We start from the raw sequence: 24,903 nt of genomic DNA, 5'->3' as shown, positions 1-24,903 counted from the left end.
ACGCCTCAAAGGATTACAGCTCATTCGACTAGGTCAGTTTCTACTTCCTGGGCATTTAGGAATGAAGCTTTGGTTGATCAGATTTGCAAGCAGCAATTTGGTCTTCTTTGCATACTTTTACTAAATTCTACCATTTTGATGTGTTTTCTTCTTCTGAAGCAGTCTTTGGTAGAAAAGTACTTCAGGCAAGCTGTTTCAGTTTGATTCTTCTGCTTATAATTTCATTTTTTTCATTATAAGATTTAAACTTTGTTTGGGGGTGTGATTATTTTTCAGCGGAATTGGCTGTCTTTATTTTATCCCTCCCTCTCTAGTGACTCTTGCGTGGAAGTTCCACCTCTTGGGTATTTATTATCCCATACATCACTAGCTCATGGACCTCTTGCTAATTACATGAAAGAAAACATAATTTATGTAACATACCTGATAAATTAATTTCTTTCATATTAGCAAGAGTCCATGAGACCCACCCTTTTTTGTGGTGATTATGATTTTTTGTATAAAGCACAACTATTCCAATTCCTTATTTTTTATGCTTTCGCACTTTTTTCTTTTCTCCCCACTTCTTGGCTATTCGTTAAACTGATTTGTGGGTGTGGTGAGGGGCGTATTTATAGGCATTTTGAGGTTTGGGAAACTTTGCCCCTCCTGGTAGGAATGTATATCCCATACGTCACTAGCTCATGGACTCTTGCTTAATATGAAAGAAATGAACTTATCAGGTAAGTTCTTACATAAATTATGTTATATATATATATATATATATATATTATATATATATATATATATATATATATATATATATATATATATATATATATATATATATGTGTGTACTAAAATATAATATATATATATATATATATATATATATATATATATATATATATTAGGGATGAGCATTCGTTTTCAGACGAATGTACATTCGTACTGATAAGTGTGATGAGAGCAGGATGTGATGTCACTAGTTTGGGGGCGGGGCTTAGGTCCGGTGTCTGTGTCACAGTTAGTTTAGTACAGTCAACCTGACTAAATGTGTATTGCTATGCTCTGCAATAAAATAGAGTTGTACCATCATTGCTGTGCCCTGCATATGTCCTGCATCTCATGACATGGTGTCAGAAGTTCTGGACTGTGCTTCTGTTCCTGATCGATTGCAATGTCAAAGTTTACCCCATCTGAGCCTTTTGACTTCTCTCAGCCTGCAGCTTGGCCCACATGGCGTCAGCGGTTTCCAGCGCTTCAGGATTGCTTCCAAACTGAACAAGGAGAGTGGTGAAGTACAAGTTAATTCTCTTTTATACTCTATGGGGAAAGATGTGGAGCCAGTGTTCAATGCTTTTACTTTCCAAGAGGGGGAAGAATTTGACTTTGATATAGTTTATGGATAAACTCAGTGCCCACTTTGTGCCAAAAGAAATGTGATTTCATGAGAGAGCTTGTTTTCACAAATGTAATCAGCGTGTGGGAGAATCTGTGGAGTCTTTTGTGCGCAGCCTGCATGAACTAGCTGAATTCTGTGAGTTTGGTGTTGCTAAAGAAGAGCAAATCAGAGACAGAATAGTTATTGGGATTGCAGATGCTGAAGTCTCACTGAAGCTGCCGTTAGAGCCTGATTTAACATTAGATGGGGCTATTAGGATGGCCCGCCAGAGTGAACTGGTGAAAAAGCAAAGTGCTGATCTGAGGTCTGAGAGTATTGTGGATGAAGTGCAACAGTCTAGGAAAAATGCTAGTGAAAGGCACAGTGTGAGCATTAGATCTAAAGTACTGGAAAGGCCTAGAAATGGATGGGTGCAACATGCCCGATGCACGCGGTGCTACCATGCTCATGATCAGCGTGTTATATGCCCGGCCAGGGATAAAATATGCAGAAAATGTAACAGAATGGGCCATTTTGAAGTGGTGTGTAGAACTGAATACATTAAGGAGATGCAGGTGGACGGTGACCAGGAGGGTCAGGAAGTGTCTTTTGTGGGGTCCGTTGTGGAACATCCAAGCTCAGAGGAAGATTGGAAAGTTACTTTAACTGTAATGGGAGACAAAGTTGATTTTAAGATTGACACAGGAGCAGATATCACTGTAATGTATTTTGCTGAATTTATGAAACTGCCTCGACAGCCCCAGCTGGCGGAGGTTACTACAAATGTCCATAGTCCTGGTGGCCGCATTGATTGTGCGGGGAAATTCTTGCCAGCCTGTGAGTACAAGCAAAGAAAGTTCACCATGTGGGTGCATGTGATTTGAGGTCAGTGTGTTAACAATTTATTGAGTAGAAAAGCAGCCTGTGACTTGGGCCTCGTGGCCAGAGTGAATGAGATTTCCGAAGATATGTTTGGCGAGTTGGGCCTACTGAATTGCAAACCAGTTCGTATAGCACTTAAAAGTGACGCAGTCCCATACAGTATTTCTACTCCTTGTAGAATTCCGTTCCGGCTCATGCCTCAAGTGGAGAAGGAGCTTATGCGCATGAAGTCTATGGGGGTTATTGAAGAGGTTGTTGAAGCGACTGATTGGTGTGCGCCCATTGTTCCGGTTGCAAAGAAAAATGGAAAGGTGCGCATCTGTGTGGACCTGAAAAGGTTGAATGAGGCAGTGAAGAGAGAAAGATTTGTGCTGCCGATTTAGAAGATATAGCTCCAAAGTTGGCTGGGGCGAAGTTCTTTTCCACATTAGACGCTTCTAGCAGCTTTTGGCAGATCCCCCTGGATCCAAAGTGCCGCAAACTGACTACCTTTATCACACCGGTAGGTCGGTTCTGCTTCTGCAGACTCCCCTTTGGGATATCCTCCGCTCCTGAATCTTTCAAAGGGAAATGAGTTCTCTCCTGAGTGACCACGTGGGAACAGCGGTCGTCATGGACAACATTCTAGTGTATGGGTCTACAGTGGAGGAGCATGATCAGCGTTTGAGTTGTGTGCTACGGGCTATCAAAGAGTCTGGGCTGAAGCTGAATAAAGAAAAATGTCATTTTAGGGAAACTGAATTATGCTACTTTGGGCATATCATCAACGGGGATGGCATCAAGCCAGACCCCGAGAAAATTGGTGCTATTGAACAGATGAAAAGCCCTTCTGATGTACATGACATGAGCTGAGACAAGTTTTTTCCAGATTTATCAACATTTTTACACCCTATCACGGAGTTGCTTAAGAAAGATGTTGCCTGGGTCTGGGGACCTTCACAAGAAAAAGCATTCCTGCATGCCAAGTCCCTGCTGGGGTCTGCCCCAGTGCTGGGGTTCTATGACCCTTCAAAAAAGACTGTGGTTAGTGCCGATGCAAGCAGTTATGGGTTGGGGGCTGCACTCCTGCAGTTGAACGAAAATAAACTACAGCCCATCACCTACTGTTCCCGCACACTGACGGCTGCGGAGTCAAAATACGCTCAAATTGAGAAAGAGTGCCTGGCTGCAGTTTGGGCCTGTGAGCGCTTCCAGCGCTATCTAGTGGGTTTGGAGAAATTTAGTCTGGAAACTGACCACAAACCGCTAGTCCCTCTAATCAACTCTTATGACATTGACAAAACACCCTTGAGATGCCAGAGACTTTTAATGAGACTGCTCAGGTTCAATGTTCAGGCAGTGCATGTGCCGGGGAAACAACTGGTTGTGGCGGATACACTATCCAGGCTCCCGCTGGCTGCTGCTGAAGAATCCTCCACAGAATCGGATGTGAAAGTGTATGTTGATTCAGTTCTGGCCTCTAAGTCCATTTCTTCAAGGAAACTGGAAGAGATAAAGAAAGAGACATATTTGGACACAGATCTGCAAGAAGTTATAAGATACAAAAAAGAAGGCTGGCCCGAGAGCCGGGCAGCCTGGATGTCTTTAAAAGCTTACCAGCCAGAGAGGTCACAGCTCACGGAGCTGGAGGGTTTGGTGCTGTTCCAAGACCGCATTGTAATTCCTGTCAGCATGAGGAAGGAGATGTTAAACAGGATTCACAATGGCCACTTAGGCATTACAAAGTGCAGAGAAAGGGCAGTTTCAGCTGTGTGGTGGCCTGGGATCAGCTCCGACATTGCAAATCACGTGTCTAAATGTGCCTTTTGCCGGGAACGCCGGCCTACTCAGAGAAGGGAGCCCTTGAATTCTACTCCGCTGCCTGCAGGGCCGTGGCAGAAAATAGCTGCTGATTTGTGAGAACTGCACGGAAAAAGTTCCTTGTTGTGATCGACTACTATTCCAGGTATTTGGAGATTGCACCCCTGAATGATATCACAATTCAGGCCGTTATCATTCGCCTGAAGAGCTTGATCGCCCGCTGGGGCATTCCAATGGAGCTAGTGAGTGATAATGGTATGCAGTTCGCTTCTACAGAGTTCAGTGCTTTCAGCAGGGAGTATGATTTTGTACATTCCACGTCAAGTCCACATTATCCGCAGGCCAATGGAATGGCTGAAAGGGCAGTTCAAACAACAAAATTCATTCTAAAGCAATCTGAGCCGTACCTAGCCCTCTTGTCATACAGGGCGACGCCCATTCAAGCCACCGGGCCAAAGTGTTAGAATTAAACTGGAAAATGAGAAGAAATGGAAGACACCTGCTACGGTAGTTGGCCACTCTCCAGAACCAAGGTCTTATACAGTCCTTACTGAGGGATGGACGGTTACACGCCGTAACCGAAGACATCTTCAGCCTGTACCTGAGAGTCTGGAACTGGATCCCTCAGTACCACCGCCGGTGGGATCCCCTGTTCTAAGAGAGGTGCCTTCCCCTCAGCAAGATCACAGCGGGGATATGTCTCTGCCTCCAGCAGACTCTAATTCACCACCTTCTGTATCAGAGGACAGTTCATGCAAAGTTACATCAAGCGGAAGAGTGGTGAAACTTCCGGCCCGATATAGGGACTGTCTTTAGCTAGAACAGTGACCGGAAGTATGGGCAGAATAATCCCATGGTCACTGTGGACTAGGGTCTACCCCGATGTCCAAGTCAGGATGTAATTTATTTGTTTATGTTTTCTAACCTATTTGTTCATATAATGTTCTAAAAAAAAATGTTGTTGTATACTCTGTTCGTATACCTTGTTATTTGTTATATGCAAATGTATGCTACGCCTTTGAAAAACGGGAAGATGTGATGAGAGCAGGATGTGATGTCACTAGTTTGGGGGCGGGGCTTAGGTTCGGTGTCTGTGTCGCAGTTAGTTTAGTACAACCAACCTGACTAGATGTGTATTGCTATGCTCTGCAATAAAATAGAGTTGTACCATCATTGCTGTGTCCTGTATATGTTCTGCATCTCATGACAATAAGTTTTTCATTTATAAAAATACGAATGAATGCACCAGCCGAATTAAAAAAAAAATAAAAAAATACTGACAGTCATTATTTATTTGTTTCCTTTAAATTGTTTTAAAAAAACATAGGTCTAGATAGAAGTGGAGTGCAAACGATTTGGGAGGGTTTTGCAATTTATGCTACAATCATTACCGTGATTTCAGGGCTGTGGTTAACTGTTTTCAGAAAATAAAAAGTGTCACAAAACACATCAAAAATACATTTAATATATATGTTTAACCATGTATTTACTAGAAATATTTCACATTCCAATGTTCTGCACATAGCAGAATATGTTTTTTTTTAAATAGATATTCCTATATATACATATATATATATATATATATATATATATATATATATATATATATATATATATATATATATATATATATATAATATATATATATATAAAAAGGTATATATTTGTGTAAAATCATCAGATATATTTAGAAATATTTATGTATAAATAAATAGAACATTTTCCGTTACGTAAATAATATTGGAATATGAAATATTCATATTTTCATGTCGAGTTCTGATTGTGTTTGGACGAGAGTGTTTTTTTTCAACTCTTTTTTCTTCATTGACTTCTATGGGGAAATACATGAACACGCATGCAATATTTTAAGTTCCGATTTTTGTGTTAGTCGGGTTACCGCTTCAGGAAAATACGTTTTTTTTTTTAACTTGTAATACCAGTACAACTGAACTAGTGAAATAAGCTTTATTCTAGCGTTATTATCGCTGTAGCCAAAGTCCAAAATAGCACTCCACTTGTAATCTAGTCTTTAATATTTACCAAAACTTGCTCTGGAGAGCGCGCCAACCCCATCCTTTTCTTGCCAGGTCCCTGGTCATGATAAAAGGAGGCTTAGTGCACTCAGCATCCAGGACATGCACTAACTTTAGTTTAGGTCCTGGGAGCTGAACAGCTGAGCCAACTGTAAGCGCCACCAGGGCTCTGGCAAGAAGCGGATCAGGTTAGCGCGCTCTCCAGAGTTTTTCTGTAGTTTTTAAATATTCCAAAACTAATGTAAATGTTAGATGAAAATTCAATTTTCGTTTTAAAGTAAACGAAAACTAAATAGTGAAGGGAACGAATATTCGAGGGAAACAAATTTTCTTGAATATTCAGAATGGAAATTTTGAGTAGACAACTTTGGATTACATTAGGAGTGGCACTTACTGTAGCACACAAGCAATAAGGCAGTATTTCTCAGCTTTTTGTGTACAACAGAAATAGCACACATTCAGGTAGATTACAAGTTATGCACGTTAGAGGGTATTTAACGAACGCAACAAAAGTTGCTTTATTTCACCCTCTATAGCGTTGCCATTACAAGTTTTCAAACGGCCGGCTTGTGCGTTGAGCTCCATACTGCATAAAATACAAGCGCTGTTTTGACACGCTTGTGCACGCTTTCCCTATAGACATCAATGGGGAGAGAGTGTTAGAAAAAAAATTAACACTTACGGAATGAAATCAGACAATATAATTTCAGTAGCTCTCATCCTATTGACTGAATTGAACAGCCAATAGGATTTCAGTAGCTCTCATCCTATTGGCTGATTTGAATTTCGAAAATCAAATCAGACAATAGGAATGAAAGGGTAGCCATTTTGAAAAGGTTTCCTTGCATTGAAGATTCAGTAAACGGCGGCGACCGTATGAAGAGGATGCTCCGTGCCGGATGTCTTCAGGATGGACCCGCTCCGCGACACCGGGATGAAGATAGAAGATGCCGCTGGGATGAAGATAGAAGATGCTGCCTGGATGAAGATAGAAGACGCCACTTGGATGGATGAAGACCTTGCCACCTGAATGAATACCTCTCGCAGCCTGAATGTCCGGACTTCAAGAACTGCAAGTGGATCTCCTGGGGTTAGTGTTAGGATTTTTTTAAACTTTTTTGGGGTGTTTTTTTTTTTTAGATTAGGGTTTGGGTTATCTTAAAAGAGCTGAATGCCCTTTTCAGGGCAAGCAAAAGAGCTGAATGCCCTTTTAAGGGCAATGCCCATACAAATGCCTTTTTCAGGGCAATGGGTAGCTTAGGTTTTTGTTAGAGTTAGGTTTATTATTTTGGGGGTTTGGGTGGGTGGTGGGTTTTACTGTTGGGGGTCTTTGTGGTTTTTTACAGGTGAAAGAGCTGATTTCTTTGGGGCAATGCCCCATAAAAGGCCCTTTTCAGGGATATTGGTAGTTTATTGTAGGCTAGGGTTTATTTTTATTTTGGGTGGGCTTTTTTATTTGGATAGGGCTATTAGATTACGTGTAATTCTTTTTTTATTTTTGATACTTTCCTTTGATATTTTTTGTAATTTAGTGTTTGTTATTTTAAATAATTTAGTATTTTTTATTTTTTGTAATTAGATTCTGTAATTTTTATAGTAGTGTTAGGATTTTTTTAATGTGTAGTTTAGTTTTCTTTAATTGGTAGTTAGTTACATTTTAGTTTCATAGTTATATTAGTTTAATTGTTAGTTTAAACTTAGTTTTTTATTTTGACACTTAAGTTTTAATTTAATTTAAGATAGGGAAATTGTAATTTTAATATAAAGTTAGGGGGATGTTAGGTTTAGGGGTTACTAGTTTAAATTATTTTATTGCAATGTAGGGGCTTTTGGTTTAGGGATTAATATGTTTATTATAGTGGTGGTGGTGGCAGGTAGCAGCGGAATAGGGGTAATAACTTTAGTATAGTGGGGGTGATGTGGGCGGACGGCAGATTAGGGGTTAATAAAATGTAAATAGTGTATGCGATGTGGGAGGGTGGCAGTTTAGGGGTTAATAACTTTATTATAGTGGTGACAATGTCGGGGATTGGCAGAATAGGGGTTAATACATTTTATTAGTGGCGTCAAAGTCGGGAGCGGCAGATTAGGGCTTAATAGGTTTAATATAGGATTTGCGATGCAGAAGGGCCTCAGTTTAGGGGTTAATAGGTAGTTTATGGGTGTTAGTGTACTTTGTAACACTTTAGTTATGAGTTTTATGTAACAGTTTTTTTGCGTAAAACTCATAACTACTGCTTTCAGATGGCTTACGAAACTTGACGTTATAGGGTGTAACACAAGCTTTTTAGCCTCACCGCAAAACTTGCATGGCAGTCCAATGAAACTTAATTTTTTCGAGTGCGGACCTGACTTTGCATTACAGGCTGAAAGCCTTGCGGTACAGCTATGCCGACAAGACTTGTAATGGCTGTGTTGCTGTTTAAACGCTGAAATTACCATTTTTTCAGTGTTAAAAGACGAATGCACATCTTGTAATCTACCTGATTATGAGTTGAAAACAAATGTGTTCGCTTGAGCACTATCGAATTTAACGCACGTTAGGTTAGCGCACTTCAGAGCTCTGGTTAATTGTTATTGCGAGACAAAATATCTTGTGCAGAAGACATCAAAAATACATTTAACAGTACAGTTACTCTCATATAAACTCATATAAACTTTGCCTGATAAAAAAAAAAAAAAAAATTGCATTAAAACTTTATAAGGGCTCAAAGATATGAGGTCTCAGATGTTAGAAAAAAAGGGCTGCAAAGGGCATTAACACAGTGATACATACATATAGATGTGTAAATATAATTATATACATATAGATGTGTAAATATATATATATATATGTATATAATATAATTATATACATATATATATATATATATATATATATATGTGTGTGTGTGTGTTTATTTGTGTGTACATATGTATTACATTGTATGTGTACGGTATATGTGTATTTACAGACAGCTTACAGTAGCCAGTCTATACATAAGTGTATGCAGAATTTGTACAATCTTAAGGCAGGGGAGCCTTTTATTAGTGTAGGTTGCAGTTCTACCTATCTTCAGGGCCGGATTGGGCCGCCGGGATACCGGGAAAAATCCTGGTGGGCCGGTGGCTGGTGGGCCGGCAGCTGACAGTTGCACATAGTGTGTGTGGAGAGGAGCAAGCAGCACCGCAGAACAGTGTGAGGGAGCGCAGCTGCGCAGTGGCCGTTACAGTGAGTATAGTGAGAACCTCCTTCCCCACTATGTGCCGCCCACATCTCAGACTGAGAGTGTTGCTGAGGTGACATAGCTTGTGCGCGTACCCCCACCACACATGATCAGCTCTGCTCTCCTCTCCACGGACCAGAGACGCAAGTTGCGCAACCACCCCTGCGACGGTGTGACGTCATTCACGCTGCCTGTTACCCAGCAAACAGCTGCTGCTGCCGCGCTGCGTGTTAGCCCTCACTGTCCCGCCGCCTGATGGATCCATGCAGGAAAGGAATCAGCAGGATAACTTATTTAGCAAGTTATTGTGAGAGAGAGGCCGCTGGACACAAGCAGGTGATTATCGGGGCGTGTAGTAGGGATCACAGGCGCTGTAATTCCACATGTCCCTAGTAGTTTATGTTATAATCCGTTGGCTGCTAAAGAGGTAGCAGTCCTCTCTGGCAGCCAAGGGGTTAATTGAATACTGTGTTATGCTGCTGGTGGGTCTGCATGCTGTATGTACACATCATTTATTAAATATCTTGTATATTGTGGCAGTGTATGTATAATATATAAATGTGTTATGTGTGTGTAATAAATATATATATATATATATATATTTATTATGACGTAGTGATCAACTAATTTAATCATTGGTGAAATCTGAGCCGGAGGGGGGCGGGCCTGAGCTGAAGGGGGCGGGGCTAACCTGAATGGGGCGGGGCGGGGCTGGGGCGGGCCATACAAATTTCCAGGGCCGGTCTGATTTCCCAGTCCGGCCCTGCCTATCTTTCTATCTATCTATCTATAGATATATTTATCTATATTTAAAAAACATTATGCAGAGCAGCATGTATATTATTACTATTGCTTTCTACTGAGTTACCTTTGCGGGGTCCCCAAAAAGTTTGTTCTAGGGCCCTCTTTTAAAACGGTCTGCTACTGCCTCCAATTCATATAAGATATTGAATCCTTGGCTACAATGGGCTAGATTAAGTTGAGCTCACGATATCGCTTCTGCGAAAGTGATATTTGTGCTCAACTTAGTAATACCAGTGCATAAAAATGTGCACTGGTATTCAAAGTGAGGTGCACAGAAGCATTGCGCTTACGGCATGAGAACTAGAGCATTGAAGGGGTAAGTCGCGCAGTGAGGGGCAGCAAATATAAATATGTATTTGAATATAAAGATATATATTTATGTGTATAAACACATATTAACGCATACATAGGTATGTATATCAGCATTTACATATATATTTACTAGGAACACACAGTCCCCATAGACCGCAATGTAAAGGCACTTAGTGCAGATTTTTTTTTTTTGTGCTAATTGCTACCACAAGCTTGCAGTAGCAATAACCAGACACTTGTTAATGGATAGTTATTTATTACTCAACGTAAACGGGCAAATTTGACAGTTTGCGGTGTGCAATAAATTGGTGCTCCACTTGTAATTTAGCTTTTCTTGCTTCCAGGGTGTTACAAGTTGGTGACTCAGTCAATTCCAAACTGAGACAGTTAAAGGGACACTGTACCCAAAATTTTTCTTTCGGGATTCAGATTGAGCATGAAATTTTAAGCAACTTTCTAATTTACTCCTATTATCAAATTTTCTTCATTCTCTTGGTATCTTTATTTGAAATGCAAGAATGTAAGTTTAGATGCCGGCCCATTTTTGGTGAATAACCTGGGTTGTATTTGTTGATTGGTGGATAAATTCATCCATCAATAAAAAAGTGCTGTCCAGAGTACTGAAACCAATAAAAAAGCTTAGATGCCTTCTTTTTCAAATAATGATAGCAAGAGAATGAAGAAAAATTGATAATAGGAGTAAATTAGAAAGTTGCTTAAAATGGCATGCTCTTTCTGAATTACAAAAGAAAAAAATTGGGTTCAGTGTCCCTTTAAGTCCTTACTAGTGTGTTACTAGTTATCAATAAAGAAAGAAAAAATGTCTCTGGACCAGCAGGTAAGAACAGTTGTAGACTTTATTTTCCAATTGCTCATAAAACATAGAAGGTACACACAATCCGGTGGTGTATGCAGGTTCGGTCCGAAACAAACCTGCATACACCACCGGATTGTGTGTACCTTCTATGTTTTATGAGCAATTGGAAAATAAAGTCTACAACTGTTCTTACCAGCTGGTCCAGAGACATTTTTTCTTTCTTTGCTATTTTCTTGTGAGCGAGGAGGAGCTTGCTATCTGGATCTCTAAGGGTTTTCTGAGTGACAGCCTGTGAAAGCATACCTAAGAAGCACGTAACAGCGTAATCTATTGGAACCGGCATTTGCCTTTGGAAGCAGCGTCCGCAAACTGTGGAGGTGTTGTGGAGATACATGATGATTCACCCATCGGTAATGTTAAGACCTCACGCCTGAAAGCGATTGAATAGAGGCATCCGGTGCGGAGTGGTGAGTGCCCTGTGAATAGGGCTGTATATCTTACAGCATAACACTGAAGCTGCTTGTTCTGAGTTAGGCTCCTAACTGCTGGGTTAAAACCGCTAAAACTGCTGATTTCTGTTTATGGATTGATATTCTATCTGCTTACCTTTGACTGCATATGGCTGTGCACGGAGCAAAGCAAATGTGTTTGTGTGTGTAGTTATCAATAATCTGTTCCTAATCACAAGGTTGACAAGTCCATTTAACTGCTAATATAATTTACATTTTTATTAAGTCATGCTGTGTAGTTTTTAGTTTGAACTTGTTCATTAATAAAAAAAAATATAGCTCCTTTACTAATGTACTGGTTTCAGTCACTACAACATATTTGGTATAAACAACTTTGCATTTTAAGGAACATGTTTTCTTGGTATCCTTTGTTGAAGAAGTAGCAATGGATTACTGGGAACTAAATAACGCTTTTGGTCAGCCAATAACATGAGGCATATATGTGCAACCACCAATCAGCAGCTCTTGAGCCTACCAAGGTATCATTTTCAACAAAGGATACCAAGAGCACAAAACAAATAAGCTAAAAGAGTTAAATTCTCTATCTGAATCATTAATTAAATTTTTTTTTCATATTCTTCACAATAGAGAGAGAGAGAGTTTTGATAAAAAATATATATAAATATGTTATATGATTTGTATAAATAATTTTGTGATATATCAAAGTTAATGTACAAAAAGGATGAACTGATACTTAAAGGGACAGTCTAGTCAAAATTAAAATGATTCAGATAAGGTATGCAGTTTTAAACAACATTCCCCTTTACTTCTATTATCATATTTGCTTTGTTCTCTTGGTGGTTTTTGTTGAAAGATAAACCTAGGAAGGTTCATATGCTAATATTCATGTGTGCCATATAGAGAACATTGTCTGTCTGTCAAAAGAACTTAAATAAGGGAGCAGTCTCTAGAGGCTTAGATACAAGGTAATCACAGAGGTAAAAAGTGTATTAATATAACCGTGTTGATTATACAAATCTGGGGAATGGATAAACATGGAATTATTTATCTTGTTAAACAATAACAATTCTGGAGTAGACTGTTCCTTTAAATATCAGATGTGAATTTTGGAAAGAATGGAATTGATGGCATAGAATTTGCTTCAAACTTAATAATAGTGGATTAAAGACATTTTCTTATCAGAGCAATGGAAGAGATCATTCTTTAAACATTTTTTTCTGAGACTCATACATAATTGCTCAGCTAAAGTACAAAAATATTCCAAATGGATTATCCTGCATAATTATATACTTCTTCCTGCCTGATAGAAAGTACCCTACAATTAATAAAAGCTTTTACCTGTACATCTACCTCTTACAATTAATGTTAGATTAAATGCAATTTAAATACAAGCCTGTTAAAGTATCAGGTTGCAATCAAAACTAGTATGCATATGCTTATAAAATAGCCATTTCAATATAATAATCTTAAATAATCAGCTGTGATAAAATGCTCTGTATTACAATTCTTTACACTCAAATTAAAATGAGTGTTTAATTACAATAATGTCTTTGAGATTTCCAGGTTCATCGCTCTAAACCTTTCTTAAAACATATGCATGTTTGTTTAAAAATATAACTTACTCTTAAAATAGTGTATATGCTGCCATCTGGTGGCCAATAATAAAAATGTTAACATTCTTCCATTAAACAAAGCTAAATCAATATAAAAAGTAAATATGTTCCAAAATACCACATTATTGTTATTAATATATATATTTTTTATATATAGAAAACAATATGTAATAGATATAGTAATATTTTCTATACACACATTATAGCAACCAATTCATATATTTTCTTTGCTGCATCTAAAATAAATAATTTTATATTATATTACATTATTTTTAAATGGTTGCTCTGGCACTAAAAAATAAAATATTTTTGGTTAAACAAAAATGTTTGCTGAGTGTCTTACTACACACCAACAGAGCTCTGGGAGTTGTCCTTAAGCCACTGGGAAACCCTGCACTGGGAATACATTGTTAATTAACAAGTTCTTCCTTTCAGTTTCAAAACCAATTTAAATAGCTGCAATTTAACCAAAAACATTAAGGGCAAGATTAGAAGTCGAGCATTATGATTTTTCCGTGTACTATATGGTCTTTTCGCAATCAATTTCCATTGCCCAGGTATTACAAGTCTTGAAAAAAATTGTGACTCTTCTTTTACGAAAGAATCCTTTCTGCACTTGAAAAGCTGTAGTTAATGGTTTTGTGCAACATAAAAGTTTCATGAAACACATCAAAAATGCATTACAAAGCGGGGGACGGAGCCAACTACAGAAGCGGCAGGACATGTTTATCAGGAGCTCTGATTAATATTTCATTTTTTTGGAGGCTTATGAGTAATTTTGGACATTGTTGGTGACTTTTCATACACCTCACATAGGCAGCAGCATTATATATCCTATTTAAAAGAGTTTTAAGCCTAAGACGTGACTACAGTTGGATATAGCTCCTATTGATCGGCCGCGTGGATGTCTAATACAGTTGTAGCAGCAGAGAGTGCTGCATTGATTTCCTCATCAGGGTAAAGCTGCTCCAATTCTAAGTGACTGATGATTGACACCATGGGTGATATTGCTGAAATAATACAGACCTTCCTACGGGATATTGAAAATGTTATGATTGAGGGTTTTTACCGGGCACCTACTGCTCCTGAGAAGATGGCCACATGGAAATGTGAGACGCGCTTAACTCAAGTCAAGGAAACGACTGCTTATCGCAGGCCGCTAGCGGTGCATCTTACAAGAGGAGCAGCTGACAGATTTGAGTGGGACATATACCCGACTCCAGCCCAGTTACTGAATTCCAGAGCAGATGCAGTTTACCGACTCTATAGTATATGAGATGATACATCGAGAGGAGCCGATGATCTTATCATTAAAGAGGGGAGCCTGAAAGCTGCAACAAGCAACAGAATATAGCTCAGGTAGAGCTTTTACGGCCCCGCAGGTGACAATCAGAAAAGTATCTACAGAGCAGGATCCTTTACTTATTTCGACCGCAATGAGGCCAAGAAATGGAGACGAAACATTACTAGAGATAATATTGTCTGAGGCTGTAAACGGTGAGGACCCAGACAATGATCTTACTAGAGGGTCTAACTTGTTTTTCAGAGGAACACTTGATACGGTCTTAATGGCTACCACAGTTCTGACGGTCTATTGGACCTTTCTACTTGATTCCCAATGAGCTTTCTGTACCCCGGCGGGTGGGTCAGATTGTACGTATCTAGATGCATGGACAGTGTGGTCAATCGATGTGGGATAGGCCTCTTGGCAGAAACTAAACGTGGTCTAGGGACATTATCTATTTGCGCAATGTTTTTTTTTCATAGGGGCATAGTCTCTTCTACTCAAGTTCACGAGACTCTTCTTTATTAATATAGTTACTTTCTGCTTATCAGTTTTACAGTTTGTTAGTTCACTTTATGCTAATTTTTACACTAATTGGTGCTCTGCTATATCATTTGGGATATGTCTGTATATATTACTGATTCATAAAGATAGTTTGAGTATCCTTAAATATATATATCATTGCAGTACTAATGATTGTAAGCCACAGCATAATCTTTAACTTAGACTCATTGCTGCTTGTTAATGGACACAAGTCTGTGTTGTTCTAATGCATATTCTGTTTGTGTCCCTATATGTTTGTTTGTTCTTATGTGAAAGGTGTTATACCTAAATATTGCCAAACAAAAGTGTTAAATCCGAGGACACATTTCTCATTTGCCACAATTTGTATATACTTGAATCGTTAAAGGCTGTTGGGTTATGTTAGATGGTAAAACAGGCATGTAATCTTCTGGGCCTGTGGTCGTGCTGCTGGTGGCCGGTGTGGCACAGTCGGGGGCCTGGATCACCCAGGTAGTTATGATGTGGTGTATCATATTTTACTGACAAAGGAAATTCTAATAATGAGATAATCCGGAACTTCTAAAATGGAGTTCTGTGGTTGGCCTGTTAGGATTTCATTACTATGTCTTAGTTTGTAGTTTCTAACACTGTAACGTTTAATGTTGGTATTGCATATTACATGTGATTTGCTATGTACCCCATATTCTCTCCTATATAATATATATGTAAGCCTGACCAAAATAATTATATGGATATACATCTCTAAGCAGCATTAGGGATGGTCCTCAAATGTCCTTCTCCCTATATTCAATGTATATGCTACTTTTGTCAGCTCTAGATTCCCTTCCCTCACAGTTTCATTTGAACAATTTTACTCTATAACTTGATTGGCTCCGTATTCCCCCCAAGGGTTTTCCCTTAGTTTCTGTTTACTAATGTAAACTAAGGAACACAGATTCCATAGCATTTTCCTATTCTTTTTCATATGTTTGATATAATACAGCTGCCCATAATATTCCCCTTCCTATATAAGAAAAAATGAGGAAGCTATAGGCTATGAGTGCTAGTAAGATATAACATTTGTCTGGGTTTAGCTTGTGAAACCAAAGATACATTCTATAATAGAACCTTTTCTTTGTTTGAAATTACACTTTATCTAGATAGATTATATGTGAAACTACATTTTATACACTCATATGTCTTACAAGATATGTACTGACTTATAAGAGTTATTCCATATATAACTTGTTTATAATGTACTGTATACTGAGATGTTTATATTGAATTTCCTCAATAAAAATTAAAAAAAAAAATGCATTACAAAGTACAGTTACACTCATAAAAATTTGCATACATATACACTCATAATAACACTTTCTATTAAGAAATTATTTTTAAAAATATTGCACGCAAAAATTATAAAGGATCAAGATATGCAATCTTGGGTGTTTGGAAAAAAAAAATATGACGAAGGGATTTTACATTGCCATACATATACACACATAGAGAAACATGGATTAATATGTATAGACATATGTTTAACTATAGAGATAATGAAATGATTTTACTTTACAATGTTATGCACATTAAACAATATCTCAGAGGGATTTTAAAAGAGATATTCACATATACAGTAGATCTCGAGATAGATATCTAGACATATATATATTCATATACATATCTCACACTAAATAGATATATCAGTCCAGAAATCATCACATATATAGAGAAATGTTTATTTATAAAGAAATAGAACATATTCTGTTACTAAAACATTTTCGCAATATGAAATATTCGCATTTTCATGTACACTTTTCGAGGAGAATACGTAATGGGCTTTGCGCAACAGATTAGGGTTTTAGTGGTTTTTTTTTATTTGTCTTCTCCATTGACTTCTATGTGGGATACATGAATGCGCATGCAATTTGTCTGGTTGTTATTTATTCTGACATGCTGAAATGTAATAGGGTCACTATATATTGTCTGAGCAGAACTATAGACCCCTTGAGTATTATATGACTCTAAATAAGGGCACCATGATAGTCTGTACTTCTTGTAGGTCACTTAATGAGAGGAGGGTGTGTAAGAAATATCTATACATAGAAAGTGGTCTGTAAAAATTCTACATTGTCAAGATGTTTATTTATATTTCAATAATGCATGTATTCCTAGATTTCTCCACTTTATTGGGGGTTGTAGCTTCACCCAATACCTTATTTCATGGGCCTATGCAACTATATTTGTTTATATGAATATATATATACAGGTGGCCCTCGTTTTACAACGGTTCAATTTACACAGTTTCAGAATAACAACCTTTTTGTCCAGTCATGTGACTGCTATTGAAAAGCATTGAGAAGCAGTGCATTGATTAAACTAGCCAGTAGGTGGAGCTGTCCGCTTGTGTTGCAGGAAAGTCAAGCAAGCTGAAATTAATCAGTTTAACCAGACCTGAACTATCGAGCAGATTTCAAAGGAACAAGATCTTCCTGTCTATAAATCAGTCCAGATTGGAATGCATTGAAAGAACTGTTTGCAGAAAAATGCAAGTGAAGTCTTATATATATATAATTTGTGTGTGTGTTGTTGCCCTTCAGTTTCATTTTGATTATCTCTACCTGACTTAAAATGAGGTTTCAATCCTGTTGAGGCTAATGAAAATGTGGTATAGTCCATGCCTTATTTTCTAGCTTAGAACTTTGTTCTCTGATGGTTAAATATACAGCTTCATAAATGGCTATTTTGGTCAACATAACTATTTTTAAAAACAGTGTCATGATTACTACATAGCAGGCGCCTAAGTTGTAGAATTAGTTTAGCATTGTGTTACTTTATATCTCTAAAAATGTTACCAATTAAGGGCCAGATTACAAGTGGAGCGCTAAATATCACTTTGATGAAAGTGATATTTGTGATCCAATTTGTAATACCAGTGCACGATAATGTGCACTGGTATTACAAGTTTTCAGCAATGAGAGAGCATTTCCATAGGTTGCGCAACGATGGCAGCAAATATATATATATATATATATATATATATACTGATATACATATAAATTGATGTGTTAATATGTGTAGATACACATTCTAACACAAAAATATATATGCATATAAGTATATATGTACAGGTAGGGGTTGAGAGCATAGTAACACAGGCGACTAGGTCTAAAACAGGAACTGAATGGAAGCTGTGTGCGGTGCCTCTCCTGACACAAACCTGAGTCTGCAGACGGCAGCTGCTAGCAACTCAAATACATATAAAAACAAAAAGATTCCCTTATGTATAATTCCCAGACCAATTGTGTTATCCACTGAAAACCGGCACTTTACAGGCATGTCACACAGAATAGTGTAAAACAGTTCATACCTTTATTTTTGGTGTTACAATAAAACACACAGCAAGCATATGCATAGTGATTACCAGGAGACACAGGGGCTAGCAGAGTGTGACGTCATCTGACACGTTTCACACCCTTCTGGTGCTTTGAAACGCATCAGATGACGTCACACTCCGCTAGCACCTGTGTCTCCTGGTAATCACTATGCATATGCTTGCTGTGTGTTTGATTGTAACACCGACAATAAAGGTATGAACTGTTTTACACTATCCTGTGTGATGTGCCTGTAAAGTGCCGGTTTTCAGTGGATAACACTATTGGTCTGGTAATTGTACATAAGGGAATCTTTTTGTTTTTACATATAAGTATATATATATATATATATATATATATATATATATATATATATATATACGTATATATTTACTGGGAACCACAGTTTCCATAGACCACAATGTAAAGGCACTTTTCAGTGCTGTTTTTTTCTAACACCCCACTCCCACCAACTTTAACCCCAAAATACTGCCTAGTGCAGTAATTTTATTACAAAAATAAAGATGCGGGTACAAATGGGGTCATCTGAGGCACATTTATAAAATTAACTAGCAATAACCAGCTACTTGTAATGGCTGGTTAATTATCTCACTCCCGCAAACGGGCAAATTTGCCAGTTTGCAGGAGCATGATAATTTAGTGCTCCACTTATCTAGCCCTTAGTGTAAATCTAGGGTCCAAGAGTAGCCCTCTTCACCCTTTCCCCCCTATAATTCCCCTATATCATAGTATTAGCTTGTGGGGTCGAACAGAGTACTCTGTTCACCTTTAGGGGAAATTTTTTTAGCTTAAGTAATTTTATATCCATGGGGATATTTATCATATTTTTCATTATATAACTTTACTGATGGTATATCTAAGTGTATCTCTATCTTTTTTGATTGTGGTTAATTTTGAAGCATGTACTTAAATACAAATATCTGTAAATACCTGTATGGCATTAAGAGTTACTAAACAATTGTTCTTTTTTTTTTTTTTTTCAAATAAGCTTTATTGTATAATTCAAGTTTACAATTTTTACAGCAAAATCATTGTAGCAAAGTATGACATCAATGTTCGGTATAATACAATATTCTCATACATATCTTTTCACAAAGCTGTTTGGATTCTTTCTGTCCTACACTCACGGCCTGTCTTGGCCAGCCTCTGGCTATTCCTTCACCTTTTCCACTTCCCTCCTTATTCCCAGGTCTAGTTACTTCTCTGTGTCTCTCAGTGGTCAGGCCCCTGTCCATTGTAGTGTTACCCTTCTCTACCCTGTGCCCTCGTCTGTGGCTATGTCCCCTGTGTTAATTGTATTGTCCCTGCTTCTCCCACCGTCTTGGTATCCATGTAAGCTCTAGGATGGCTATCATATGTGCCTCTGCCCATCGCGCCAAGTAATGCCCCAGCAATTACCTTTAGGCCCGAGCCTAGGGTGATGTATATCTATGAGTGGGGGAGGGAGGACAGGGTGGCTCGTAATTAATGCTTGTTCCATATTTGTAGCATTATTTCATGCGTCTCCGCTGTGCCATTCCTAATGTGGAGGTATCTTTCTAGTTGCAGTAGCAAGTCTACTTGTTTCACCCACTCCTGGTGGGTGGGGGGGGGGGGTGGCAGTTTTCCATCTACGGGGGATTAGAGTTTTTGCGCTGTTCAGCAGAGTCAGGAGTAGTTTCCTTCTCGCCATGCATTTAATCTTGGGTAAGCCAGCGTACAGAAGTATTATTTTTGGCTCTCTGGGGATTATAATCTCCAAAACTCTGCAAGTGTGTGCGAGGATGTCCGTCCAGAATTGCTTGAGTTCGGGACACTCCCACCACATGTGCAGGATGGTACCCTCTGTCTCACAGCCCCTCCAGCATCTACCCGAGGCATTCGGGTATATTCTCTTTAACCTGCTTAGGGTGAGGTACCACCTGGCGAGGAACTTATAGTTAGTTTCTTGTATCTGTGCTGATATAGAAGCAGTCTTATTATTGAGGAATGTGTTTTTCCATGTCTTTACATTTATTTCCTCGCCCAGCTCCCTCTCCCATGTTTTGGTATACGCTGGTAGGCTACCTGAGTCATTTTGGCGCAATTTCTTATATATAGTGGATATCAGGTGTGAGCGTGTCCGTCCGTCATAACAAAGTTGTTCAAATTCTGTCAGCTCACGGGTCAAAGTGGTTTTGTCTTTGTGTGTCGATATAAAGTGGGAGATCTGAGCGTAGGCTAGCCAATTTAAATGTGGTTCTGCATCTCTAACGTCCTCCCATTTTTTAATTTTATGTTGTTGGATCAGCCTATTGATTGTGTTCTATCCTACCTGCTGTCCCTGGACTGAATATTTCCTCGCTATTCCCAGTGCGAGGGCTGGGTTATCCATGTATGGGGTCATGGGGGAGGACGTTGAGGATATCCGTGTGGTTGTATGGATAATTTTGTCCCACAACCTGAATAGTTCCTTAAAGAGAGGATATCTATCTACAGTTCGTGATCGTTTCTTCCCTAGTGTCCAAGCTAAATGTCCCGGGTTATTAATATGTAGTATTGCTCTATCTATCTGTATCCAGTGTTTTGAATTATCGTTTGAGCACCATTCCACTATTCTTTGTAACATCAAAGCCTGTCTATATGTCAATATATTTGGGACTCCCAGACCGCCCTCCTCTTTTGCCATGTACATAGTTTGCTTGTTTATTCTGGGTCGCACGTCTCCCCAAATGTATGATTCCAGAGAACCCTGGAGTCTGTTCATAAAGCCTTTTGGGAGGGGAATTGGTAGAGCCTGCATAACATAAAGTATTCTGGGGAGCACATTCATTTTTATAACACTAATTCTGCCCAGCCATGACAGTTTTTTGTTTTTCCAATTGGATAAATCATCTATTATCATCTTTTCTAGTTGTTTGTAATTAGCTTAAAAAATAGCCTCTGGGTCTGCAGATAGCTGTATTCCTAAATATTTCATTGTGACTGGCTGCCTACGTAGTGGGCATTGGGACATCAATAGGGACATTTTATCCTCTGATAGATTTATGTTTAATACCTCCGATTTGTTTATGTTTAATAGAAAATTGGAGTATTTGCCGTACTCCTGAATTATCTTTAGGGCCTGTGGCAGCGATTCCTCTGAATTTGTTAGGGTTAACAGGATGTCGTCTGCATACATGGCTATCTTGTGTTCTGTGTTATCTAATTTAATTCCTGACACCCGGGGGTCTGCGCAGATCTTTAGGGCCAGGATTTCTATAGATATTGCGAACAATATTGGGGAAAGGGGGAAGCCCTGCCGAGTCCCATTTGTGATCTCAAAGCTCGTGGACAAGAGGCCATTGACTTTAATCTTGGCTGATGCGGCGGTGTAAAGTGAAAATATCATTTCGATAAAATGTGTGCTGAAGCCCATCTTTGACAGAGCGAACCGTAAGAACGTCCAGTTCACCCTGTCAAAGGCTTTCTTCGCGTCCATAGATGTCAGTGTCATTGGGATGCATTCTATTTTAGCGTATTGTAATAACTGCAGTACTTTCAGGGTGTTATCCCTTGCCTCCCTCCCTGGGACGAATCCCACCTGATCCGAATTGATTAACCCTGGGAGAACCCTATTTATTCTTGTGGCCAGTATCTTCGCGTAGATTTTTACATCTGAGTTAAGTAAAGAAATGGGGTGAAAATTTTCGGGCCTGTCTGGGATCTTTCCTGGCTTGGGAAGAACTGTAATATGTGCCTCCAGTAGGTTCCTTGTAAACCCTCCATCGTTTTGTAGGGTATTATAAGTGTCTGCAAGATGAGGGGCCAGTATCTGTCCAAATTTTTTATAGTATGCTATGCCTAATCCATCTGGTCCCAGGCTTTTTCCCGTGGGTGAGTCTTTTATTGCCCTTAGGATTTCTGCAGGAGTTATACATGCCTCTAATTTTTCTGCCTCTTCCGTACTAATTTGGGGAATTTTTATATTATCTACATATGATTCTAACTCATGGTTAATGTTCCCGTTTTCCGGATTTATGTCAGTAGGTCTTGTGTTATCTTTTAGGTTATATAATGTCGAATAATACTGTCTTAACGTCTCTGCGATACCTCTGCTGTCGTCATGTTTTTTCCCCTGTTTATCTACAATTCCTGTAACATATGCCCTATATTGTTTCCTCTTGAGTGCTTTTGCTAGTGAGGTCCCCGGTTTGTTACTGTATTCAAAGTAGTGTTGTTTTAAATAGAGGGCTTTCGTTTGGGCCTCTTTAATCTGTAGGTTTTGTAGTTCAGTTTTGACTTTTTTCAGGGAAGTGTATACATTTGTAGTCGTGTCTTGTTTATGTTCCCTTTCCCAGTATGCGAGTTGTGCTTTCAATGAGTTATAATATTGTCTGGACTGCTTATTCTGTTGTGTTTTAATTTTAATCATCACTCCTCGTATCACTGCTTTGTGTGCCTCCCATATCATGGAAGGTTTGCTCTGGTCTGTTTTATTAATTTTGAAGTATTCCTCTAATTCCTTTGTTATTTCCATAACTATTATTGGATCGTTCAGTAAAGACTCATCTAACCGCCATATGTGGGGGAGAAATGGTCTCTCTTGCCATTCGAAATCGCAGACCACAGGAGCGTGGTCTGACCATGTGATAGGCATTATGTCTGAGTAGGTAATTTGTGAAAGCATAGCTGGGTCTGCTAATATGTTATCAATTCTAGAGTATAGATGGTGCGGGTGTGAGAAGAATGTGTAATTCCTTGCCCTTGGGTGCATCACCCGCCATGTGTCCCGAAGCTGTAATTGCTGTATTTGCACAGTTATTGATTTCAGAACTTTTTTGGGATGTTAGAGGTACCGCTGGAGGTGTCTATTTTCGGGTCTAAAGGCGTGTTAAAATCCCCTCCTACTATCATTTCCCCTTTACCTATTTCCAAGAGTTTTTGGGTTACTGCCTTCATGGTAATATGTTGCTGCTGGTTGGGTAGGTATATATTTGCTAATGTTATGTATCTATTATATAAAAGTCCCACAACTATGATATATCGTCCTCCCTTATCTTTTTCTACATGGGTTGCCTGAAATTGCACATTGTTGTTAATAAGAATTCCCACCCCCCTGTCTTTGTAGGGCCCGAGGCTAAAAACTTTGTTTGATATCTGGGGCTTAATACCTTTGGTTCCCTCCCCCTCTTAAAGTGGGTCTCCTGTATGAATAATATATCACCTTTTTGCTTCCGTAAGTCATTAAAGGCAATGGATCTTTTTTCCGGACTGTTGAGGCCCTTAGCATTGATAGTGATGAGTCATAGTTTTTGTGTTTTATAATGTTCTTCCCTTGTCTCCCTGTCCACTGTATTAGTTATTTCGCGACCTGGGGGAGGGAGTGATCTTATTGCCGTAGTGATAGGCATGACCTTGTTTCAGTTTATTGTGGGAGATGTCAATTCCTATACCGTGAGTGTGGTATTTCCAGTAAAAGATTAGTGCTACTTGTGTGCTGTGTATCACGTAGTGTCTTAGATGTCTACGTTAAATTGGGGGTGTTATCCCTTGTCCCCAGACCAGTCGTCTGATATGTAATAGTCCTATATGTACTAAACTTAGTAGCCTTATTTTGCTCCGTCTAGTTTGTTATTTGTTTCTGGGTGTCTAGGGAGGTCCCGGCCACACTGTATGTCTGCTTTAAATTCTATGGTGTGCGGTAATCTAGAGTTATCCTCAGGCTTACGGTCATAGGTTATTATGTGCACCTCCATACCCTGTTTCACATCACTACCACAGTCACCTAGTGTACGGTGTGTGCCCTGTTGTCTTATTGTACCTATACGTGTATGCCTTTCCATGTTCTACTCTTTATATCTCCTGTGCCCTTACCTCAGATGGTGCGTGAGCGTGCTGTAGTATCTCTACTCCCGCTGTTGTGCATCCCCTCCAGCAGTGGTGTGTGTAAAGGTGCTGTTAGGTAAATTGACAAAATCAACCTCAAAACATATATCAGATGTCTATTTGCCAGATCAAGGCATCAATCTCTCATATCTGGCAGCTAGGATCTTTTGACAATACATAGGGCCGCTATCATTTCACATACTATTGTACATTACATTTTATTTTTGTCTAAGGTACCCCTGTAAGAGAATTTAGTTTGCATTAAATTCAGCAAAAACACATCTAAACCCAAACATTTCAACATTTACTATGCATCAAACAGGATTCTAGCCTCCAGTGAAGCTGTATTAGTCTCTCACATACAAGTCTTTTTGGGCATATCCGGATCCCATTGAGTGATGTATAAGAGAGCCCTTTGGTAGTGGTCTCATACTGATCTCAGTCACTAGAGTATGTATGGGTGAAAAAGCATGTCACTCAATGTTCTGCATGTGATTGTATATGAGTTAACAATGCGCAACATTTCTTCTTATCTATATGGAAATCTTAACTCACTAAGAGCAATGTAAATTGCTCAGGCAGTGGATCATCTTACA

This window comes from Bombina bombina, chromosome 1 (assembly GCF_027579735.1).
Source record: "Bombina bombina isolate aBomBom1 chromosome 1, aBomBom1.pri, whole genome shotgun sequence".
NCBI lineage: Eukaryota > Metazoa > Chordata > Amphibia > Anura > Bombinatoridae > Bombina > Bombina bombina.
Note: the sequence above shows the minus strand (reverse complement) of the source record.